Here is a 10,072-nt window from a genome sequence, read left to right as displayed (position 1 = left end):
GGAGGTTCATAATGATGATAGGAATGCGCTCAGCAAGTTTCAGATCAATCTGATTTACTGTTTGGGAGCAATTGTGAAAACAAGTTCTGGTCCTATGAAATTCAGCAGCAGCAGCTTGAAGTTGCAGATTTGAACGTGGAAACAAATGTTTGTAGCTTAGATCTGGTCAGAGGACACCTGCACAAGGAAAAAACAACCATGAATCATCAACCAAGCCACCATGCAACCACATAAACAAATGCATACAGCAACTGAAAGATCTCAGCACTTCATAGCACGTCGACTTACAGGTATGTGTCTGAACCGGTTCCTCTATCTGCATCAATATGATTTGAAAGTGAATAAATGAATGAAATGGTGAGATTAAGCTAGGAATCTAGCAAAGTTAACCCAACAGTGCCTTCTCTAGCGCTCAGCCAGAAATCATGCAGTATACGTGGACAGTCGACTCACGTGAAAATTAAAAAACAAGGAGTGTTGGCCATTTGAACTCCAGTGCAACTGATCTAGAAGAGAACATGATCCACATGGATATTGGTGGCCACCTGCCAAGTCCACCTGGACCCCCACCATTGTTCTTCTCAGCATTTTCAGTTTCCTTAATTGTAGCACAACTTACTATTTTTAGCAGTTTTTTCGGGTCCTGAACTTCCGGAGCCGTTTTGAGGCCCTAAACGACGTTTTTTGGGGAATCCGGGGGCAACATGGGTACACGTTCCAACAATGATAGTGCTCGGATAGATCTTTCTAACGAGCTATTGTATGCGTCAAACGGAGATCGTATGCCAAAGTTACGACCCTGGGAAGTTGATGTACCAACTTACCCCAAACGGGGCCCATAGTTTGGCGTTTCATCTTCTAGGGTTAGGTTTTGGAATGTTAAGGGTTTTTCCTCTGTTTCTCAACAATAAAGAGGCCTTCGAGCCTCATTGTAAGACAGTTCAGAGGCATGTAGCCATCACATCTCTTCTCAGAGATAAGCTACCATCGCCCTAGCTGGTTTGTTTCCATTTCTGGTTGTAAGCATATTTCAGTATTTTCCATTTGAAGTATTATTTCCGCTGCATCTTTGTGTATATGGTTATCTCTGTAATTTGTTGCGTTCCTGTTTAAATCCGGATCAGTGGTATCAGAGCGGTCTTTTTTTTCTCTGTTTTTCTTTGCATGTCCCCAACAAGGTCGGGATATAAGGAGTTAGGGCTTGAACTGGTTGAACCTTTGCAAGACCAACCTCGCAAATCCTGACGGCCTCCCATGGCGGATGAGAAGAAAGACGAGGGGGCAGGAGATCCCATCAAAATCTTGCTCGAAGAAGCCCTCGAGCGACAACGAAACACGATGATGGACAGTTTTGCCCAGATCCTTCAGCGGCTACCCAGAAGCAACGCATCGGCTTCCAGTAGCTACTCTGGAAACGCCACACCCTTTAAGGTACAAGTTAATTTTGAAATCCCCATATTCGAGGGTCATATAGAGCAGATGTCATAGATAAATGGTTAAATCTGCTAGAGGGTTATTTTTCTGTTCATGAATTTTCGAGTCGGGAAAAGATTGTTTTTGCTCTTCTCAAAGCAGCCCCCCACGTCAAGGACTGGTGGGAAACCTACTGCGAGCAGAAGGATGAAAGTACTGGCTCACTATTTTCAGCCGCACCCACCTGGGATTCGTTCCGGGATGCCATCAAGGAGCAGTACTACCCTGTTGGAAGCTATGAGGATGAATACATAAAGTGGACCACGCTACGGCAGGGAAGGGACCAAGACGTGCCAGAGTTCACCAATATTTTCCATACCCTTCGCACAAAGTTGGGTATCAAGGATTCGGAGCAACATTTGATACTCAAATACCGTGGCTGCCTGCACAAGTACATCCAGGAAGAAATACAATTCCTAAACATCTCCTCGCTCGGCGCAGCATACCGATATGCCGTCAAGGTCGAGCAGAAGTTTAAACAAAAGAAGCGAGACTTTGGATATGCGAATCCAAAGCAAGGGAAAGGTGACCCTAAACCACAGAACAAAGGACAAAGCCAAGGCGGGACAGCCCAAGACAACCAGCCGAAGCTACAAGCAAAGAACAGCGCCGCGAAGCCGAGAAAGGACACTGGAAAATGGTGCGAGTTCCATAAGAGCTCCACTCACAACACAAGTGAGTGTCGGGCCAAGCAGTCACTGGTGGCTGAGCTAAAGGTTTCAGAATCAGATGCATGTTCCGACTCTGAGTCAGAACCCGATAAGGGGAATGAAAAAGGGAAGCAGATCATTGATGTGGATCCCAGCACCATTGATGCTACCGGAAAGATCCAGAAAAATGAACCCGAAGATCCAGAGGAGGAGGAGCGTCTCTTCCACTCCCAGATGTGGGTAAAGGGCTCCCCGATACAGTTCATTATTGATAGCGGGAGTCAAAAGAACTTCATTTCAGCAGAGGTCATGAAGCAGTTGGGCTTACCGACCACAGCACATCCACAACCATACACCATTGGGTGGCTTCACCAAGGACGAGATCTTCGCGTGAGCCAGCAGTGTCGCCTTCCATACAACATCAAGCCCTTCACGGATGAGGTATTGTGTGACATTGCTCACCTTGAAGTTTGTGATGTATTACTAGGACAACCATACTTGTGGAAGCGACATGCTGTGTATGAATCAAGGCCCCGTGCTGTTATTATTACATTGGGAAATAAGTTGTACAGGATACCAGAGGTAGCACCACCTACCGCCATCTCTTTGATTACTGCAAAACAATGCAGTAAGATCATTTCCAAAACCAGGAAATTTGTTTTCCTGATGATACACCCTCAAGGAAAGAAGAAGACAGTGGCCCCGGCCTCCAGACGGGGTCCCTCTGCACGACAACTACAGATGGACAAGGTTGTGGAGGAGTACGAGGACATCTTCACCTCCCCGGCAGGGGTTCCTCTGCACTGTCAAGTCAAGCACTTCATCGATCTGACCCCAAGTGCGTCGCTACCCAATGGACCAATTTATCGGCGCCCTATTCTGGAGAATGATGAAATCAAGAGGCAGATTCAGGAGCTCCTGCAGAAAGGTCACATCCGTCCGATTTCATCGCCCTGTGGGAGCCCGATCGTGTTGGTACAAAAGAAGGATGGGACGTGGAGACTCTGTATTGACTATCGGGCGCTGAACAAGATCACTGTCCGTAATAGGTACCCGATCCCGCGGATTTATGACCTCCTAGACCAACTAAAGGGGGCGAAATATTTCAGCAAGATCGATCTGAAGTTAGGATATCACCAGGTACCAATCGAACCCTCTGATGTGTGGAAGACTGCCTTCAAATCCAAGGAGGGCCTCTTCGAATGGTTGGTTATGCCTTTCGGATTGACGAATGCTCCTGCAACCTTCATGAGGCTAATGGATGACATCTTGCGGCCATTCACCAACTCCTTTGTAGTAGTATACTTGGATGACATTCTGATCTTCAGCCAGAGTTGGGAAGAGCACCTCCACCACATCCGACAGGTTCTCCAAACACTGCGATAGCACAAGCTATGTGCCAATTTAGAGAAATGCACTTTTGGCATGACCCAGGTTCAGTATCTGGGATACATCATTGATGAACAGGGGGTGCATGTCGATCCAGCCAAGATCCAAGTCATTCGGGATTGGCCCTCTCCAACCACTCTAACAGAGCTCCGCAGCTTTCTAGGTCTTGCCAACTTCTACCGCAGGTTTGTGTTGGGGTTTTCTCATATTTCTTGGCCCTTGAGTCAAGTCACCAAGGGAGGGGCGAAAGCAAAATTCTTTTGGTCTGAATCTCAACAGAAGGCATTCATGGAGTTGAAGGATCGCCTCTGCACGGCACCAATGCTCGCGTTACCAGATTTACAACAACCATTTGAGTTCGAGACAGATGACTCTGACTATGCTATTGGGGCAGTCCTTACTCAACATGGACATCCAGTGGCATATCACAGTGAAACACTTTCAGACACAGTCTGGAAGTACCCCACTTATGATAAAGAGATGTATTCCATTGTACAGGCCTACCGACAATGGAAGCATTACATTTTGGGGAAGGAAACGATCATCCACACAGACCACCGACCCCTAAAGTTCATACAGACCCAAGGGAAATTGCAGAATGATCGCCATCAGAAGTGGTCTACATACCTGCAACAGTTCCACTTGAATATCAAGTATAAGAAGGGCAGCACCAATAATGTTGCAGATTGCCTCAGTCGACCACCGATCATGGCGTTAACCACCGTGCTCAACTCTTGTGGGCACGAGACTTCTGATTGGCCACTTCTCTATAAAAGTGACCCAGAATTCGGCCACACATACCAGACACCCTTGGAGGGTCGGCATGTTCCAGATTTTCACCTTCACGATGCCCTATTATGCCACCTCAGTCACCTTTGTGTTCCTTCAAGCGAGCGTGCCAAGATGATTTGGGAAGCCCACTACAGTCGTGCTGCTGGGCATTTCGGGGTCGAGAAAACAGTGGCAGTTCTGCAAAATTATTTCTATTGGCCGAATCTTCGACAGGATGTTGGAAAGTACATCAGATCATGTACTGCCTGTGCCATTGCCAAACCGACCATTAAGAAGCACGGCCTCTATACCCCGTTGCCTACCCCAAGTCGACCTTGGGAATCCATCTCCATGGATTACATGTCAGGCCTTCCTTCCACTAAGCATGGAAATGACTGTGTTTTTGTGGTCGTCGACAGGTTCTCGAAGATGGCCATTATGGTGGCCTGCAAGAAGAATATCACAGCAGAAGCCACTTCTAAACTCTTCTTTGAACAAGTGTGGGTGCACTTTGGGATCCCACAGTCTATCATCTCAGATCGGGACAGTCGGTTTCTCAGCACATTTTGGTCCAGTCTTTGGTCAATGCTGGACACCAAACTCACGAAGTCCACAACCTTCCATCCCCAAACTGATGGCCAGACAGAGGTTGTCAATAGGATGATTGTGCACATTCTGCGCATGTATAACTCAAAGCATCCACGCACATGGGACGAGAGCCTCCCCTATGTTCAGCACAGCTACAACCGAGCTCTTCACAGCTCCACTGGTCATAGCCCTTTTCAGGTGGGTTTGGGATTCCAGCCACTATGCCCCATTGATGTGGCCATGCCACTTGCAGCTACTCACATAAATTTAGCTCATGTCCAGTCCGAAACAGATAAGGCCACCAGCTTCATTGAGCGCATCCAACACATTCGCCAGCAGGTCCATGACATTCTTGAGAAATCAAATGCCAAGTACAAGCAGCGACATGATCAACACCGGGTGCCACACAAATTTCAGGTGGGCGACAAAGTCTGGTTGCATTTGCAAAAGGAATGCCTTACTGGAGCCTATCGAAAATTGAGACCACTCCGATATGGTCCTTACACCATTACTAAGGCTATGGGAGACAATGCATTTGAGCTCAGCATTCCCCCATTCCTTGGCCTGCACCCAGTGTTCAATGTGGACCGCCTTCGGCCATACTTTCCACCATTGCTAGACACATCCGACATTGCAGAACAGCTCAAACCCACAGAATTAAATCCAGATTGCATGGAACAAGCTGCAACTGATCGGATCATGGACACACAGATCAAGAACACTTGCCAACAGAATATCCAACTGTATCGAGTTGTCAAAGCAGGCCAACTCCTTCAACAGGGCAAGTGGCTCACCAGGGAACAAGTTCAGCAAAAGTTTCCTCATCTCATGGAGGAGCTCAACGCAATGAGGACCATTGCTTCCTAAGGGGGGAGGAATGATCCAGGTGGATATTGGTGGCCACCTGCCAAGTCCACCTGGACCCCCACCATTTTTCTTCTTAGCATTTTCAGTTTCCTTAATTGTAGCACAACTTACTATTTTTAGTAGTTTTTCGGGTCCTGAACTTCCGGAGCCGTTTTGAGGCCCTAAACGACGTTTTTTGGGAATCCGGGGGCAACATGGGTCCATGGAATGGATCGATGTTTCCCGTTCCAACAATGATAGTGCTCGGATAGATCTTTCTAACGAGCTATTGTATGCGTCAAACGGAGATCGTATGCCAAAGTTACGACCCCGGGAAGTTGATGTACCAACTTACCCCAAACGGGGCCCATAGTTTGGCGTTTCATCTTCTAGGGTTAGGTTTTGGAATGTTAAGGGTTTTTCCACTGTTTCTCAACAATAAATAGGCCTTCGAGCCTCATCGTAAGACAGTTCAGAGGCATGTAGCCATCACATCTCTTCTCAGAGATAAGCTACCATCGCCCTAGCTGGTTTGTTTCCATTTCTGGTTGTAAGCATATTTCAGTATTTTCCATTTGAAGTATTATTTCCGCTGCATCTTTGTGTATATGGTTATCTCTGTAATTTGTTGTGTTCCTGTTTAAATCCGGATCAGAACATGCAGTTCATGATAGCACTGTAGTCTGCATGTGACCACGTAACCATAGCCACTTCACTCCCTCACCACAAATCATGCCGTAATTGAAAAATGCTCGGCTGACTCTCACCACCCGCTGATTCATTTGCACCTATAACGTTCTTAGCCGAAGTACGCGTCCTCTGCTCCCACAATCTGTTAACTAGTCGTCCTCCATCAGGTTTTCCACCTTTTTTCGAAATTATCCCGCGTATCAGGCTCGCTCAGAGGTGCAGGGGTACTCTATAGGCGTTTCTACAGGAAGTCGTCTACAGGAACCGCAGAAAATAGCTCTGCAGAAGGAAAACCCGAGATTTTTGTCAAAATTCAAGCTTGAAATGAGAAACGTAGTTAAAGCTCGTGTCCAAGGTTACCAGGGTTCTTGAAAGTATTGATTTTGGAGTTTTTCAAACGCATTATAGATCTGTTAATGGTGGAGCAATCTGTTTGAATTCAGAATCTGATCATCTATTTCATAGTCCATGGAGGACAAGATATTCCCTGCTTGGTCTAAAACTGTTGAAGAATGCTTAGAAGAATATGATGTGAGCTTAGAGAATGGTTTAAATTCTCATGAAGTGGAAAAACGCCGTCAAATATATGGATGGAATGAGCTCCATAAGAAAAATGGTACACCTTTGTGGAAGCTGGTAGTGGAGAAATTTGATGATACAGTTGTTAAAATACTTCTGCTGGTAGCTGGCATTTCATTTCTTCTCGCCTACTTTCGTGATAATGTGTCTTCTGAGGAGGGCATAACAGCCTATGTAGAGCCCCTGGTCATTCTCCTGATTCTCATCCTCAATGCCATTGTTGGAGTATGGAAGGAGAATAATTCTGAGAAGGCTTTGGAAGCTCTCAAAGAAATGCAATCTGATCATGCAAAGGTCTTGAGAGATGGAAATTATGTTGTAGATCTTCCCTCCAGAGAACTTGTTCCAGGAGATATAGTGGAACTGAAGGTGGGAGACAAGGTTCCTGCAGACATGAGAATTGTGTCCCTCAAGACATCCACCTTTAGGATGGAGCAGAGCTCCCTGACCAGAGAGAGCATGCCTGTGGTCAAAAGAACATATCCAGCCACCTTGTGTGACTGTGAGTTGCAGTCAAAAGAATGCATGGTGTTTGCAGGAACTACAGTTACCAATGGCTGCTACACATGCATTGTTGTGAGAACTGGCATGTTTACAGAAATAGGTAAAATTCAGGCACAAATTCAGGAAGCTTCAATGGAATTTCATGATACCCCTTTGAAAAGAAAGTTAGATGAATTTGGTGAAAGACTGACAACAGTGATTGGTGCCATTTGTATTCTTTTCTGGATCATGAACTACAAATATTTTCTTTCATGGGAAGTCATAGATGGGTGGCCAAAAAAATATCAGGTTTTCCTTTGAGAAATGTACGTACTACTTTAAGATTGTTGTTGCTCTGGTAGTTGCTGCTATACCAGAGGGATTTCCTGCTGTGATTACTACATGTTTGGCTCTTGGCACTTGTAAGATGGCACAAAAGAATGCTATTGTGCGTAAGTTACCGAGCATGGAGACTTTGGGTTGCACCATAGTGATTTGCTCTGATAAGACAGGTACTCTTACAACCAATCAGATGTCTGTCAGTGAGTTTATAGCCATAGGGAACAGTGTTGGTTCACTTAGAGAGTTTACTGTTGAAGGAACAACATATAATCCTGAGGATGGAAAAATATTGGATTGGCCTGCACATAATATGGGGGAAAATTTAGAAACTCTGGCAGAAGTTGCTGCAGTTTGCAATGATGCAGGGATATCTTGTCAAGGTCACCAGTTCTGTGCTACTGGTATTCCAACTGAGGCAGCCTTGAAGGTATTGTTTGAAAAAATGGGAGTTCCAGACCCAATGGCAGGTGATACAAGTGCCATTCTCAACAGTGGCACAGTGAAATTGGGCAATTGTGATTGGTGGATACAAAGATCAAAGAGGCGGGCTTTATTGGAGTTTGATTGTGATCGAAAATCCATGGGTGTTATTGTCATGGAACCAATGGGACAAAATCGTCTGCTAGTGAAGGGCTCCATGGAAAATTTGCTTGAAAGGAGTTCTTTTCAACAACTTGCAGATGGATCAGTTGTTTAATTAAATGATGCATCAAGGGAATTACTCTTGAGGAAGTTTCATCAAATGAGTTCAAAGGCTTTGCGTTGTTTGGGATTGGCATACAAGGAAGTTTGGGGAAAGGGCAGCAAAAGGCGAAATTGGCCGAGATTTTAGCTAGGGAGGCAGCACCTGTGCTGGCCACCCTAAGCACATCCATCCCCTCCATGAACACTCATTTTTTCAGGGTTCAGACACAATTTAGTCATGGTTCAACCTTCTACAGGAAGTTACAGGACTTTCTACAGGAAGTTCTGTATTTTTACCAGAAACATCCTGTAGAAGCCTTTGGGCAGGCCAGAATCAATTATGGAGAGGGATTTAAAGCTTGAAGTTTGTTGAGGAGGCAGGCAACCACTCTTTTCTTCCATCCTCCACTGATTTCATCTCCTTTCAACACCATTGCCACCATCAGATTGAGTATATTTGCACAATCATACCAAAGCTGAGAATTCTCTAGAAAAAGGAGCAAGTAGTGGGAAGAAGCAAAGAGAAAAGCATGGTTTCATGATAGAAAAGAGGACATCACTTCAGAAGCTTGGCATGACAGGGAGGCCACCAGGGCCATCAAAGTTGAGGAGATAGATTGGTTGCTCAGAGGATGAGCAACACTTTTAGTAGGGGGGTGATGATGAGCCCCAAAAATGGATAATTATTTGGGCTCATTCAACCACCTAATTCGACTTAATCCACCATTCTCATTAGTTTATTGCATTTTTTTGATTATATTTATGCTAATAGAGTGAATTGGGTTAGTCATTATGCCAACAAGTCTAATGTGTGCTTTGTGTAGCCTTTTTGGTCAATTTGGAGAGAAAGTCAATGGTTGAAATGAGCACTTGGCAGCCAAATTCGTGGAGAGTATTTTTAGGAAGGTGTTCCCTTCATTTATGGGGCCTTACCTCAAATTCTCCACCATCAGCTCGGAGTTCAAGGGCCACCAAATCAATCAGCACAAGGGCAGCCAAGCAAGTCAAGTAGGACTGCTGTTAACTACAAGTCTTGGACAGCCGAGTCCCTAAAGTTTAGGAGGACTGTTGGGGTCCTCAATTTGTATAAATAAGAAGGCTTAGGGCCTCATTTGGGTTAGCTAGTGGTTAGTCAATTTGTAGCTAGTAGTTAGTCATTTTATAGTCATTTTGCAGTTCGATTTTTAGGCAATAGATTAGCTTTTCTTTCAGCTCATTTTCAAAGTCTCCTTGTGGACAGTTTTGATGTAACTCTTCTTTTCTTGCTCAATAAATATGAATCCAGCGTTGCACCAGCTCTAAATCACTCTTATGAGGTTGTAGCTCTTGGGGTTGGGCCCATCTCAAGCGCCGAGTACCTCCTTTGTTTATCTTATGTGTTTTTGCTGCATTCTTAGAATAAAATCTGCTATTTAGATCTAAATCTTGTTTTGTTATTTAGTTAGTTTTTTTGATGAGCAAAATAGATTTTCATGCTCAAATTTAGTTGATAGGTTTTTAACAGAAAAAGCTTCAAGAAAAGGGCCAAAAAACATCTGCGGTTTCACCTCTCCCTCAGTGGGATCAGGAGTTGTGAC

At 45.0% G+C, this 10,072-nt stretch overlaps 1 pseudogene; it reads left to right on the top strand.

The window, feature by feature from the left end:
• Positions 1–6,875: 6,875 nt before the first annotated feature.
• LOC149244867 (calcium-transporting ATPase, endoplasmic reticulum-type pseudogene) lies at positions 6,876–8,508 on the top strand (annotated as a pseudogene).
• The last annotated feature ends 1,564 nt before the right edge of the window (positions 8,509–10,072 follow it).

The sequence above is a fragment of the Pinus tabuliformis genome, chromosome 7 (genome assembly GCF_031772625.1).
Source record: "Pinus tabuliformis cultivar Carrire ecotype Pingquan chromosome 7, CPIR1, whole genome shotgun sequence".
Taxonomy (NCBI): Eukaryota; Viridiplantae; Streptophyta; class Pinopsida; order Pinales; family Pinaceae; genus Pinus; species Pinus tabuliformis.
Note: the sequence above shows the minus strand (reverse complement) of the source record. Positions and strands in the feature narration are given on the sequence as shown.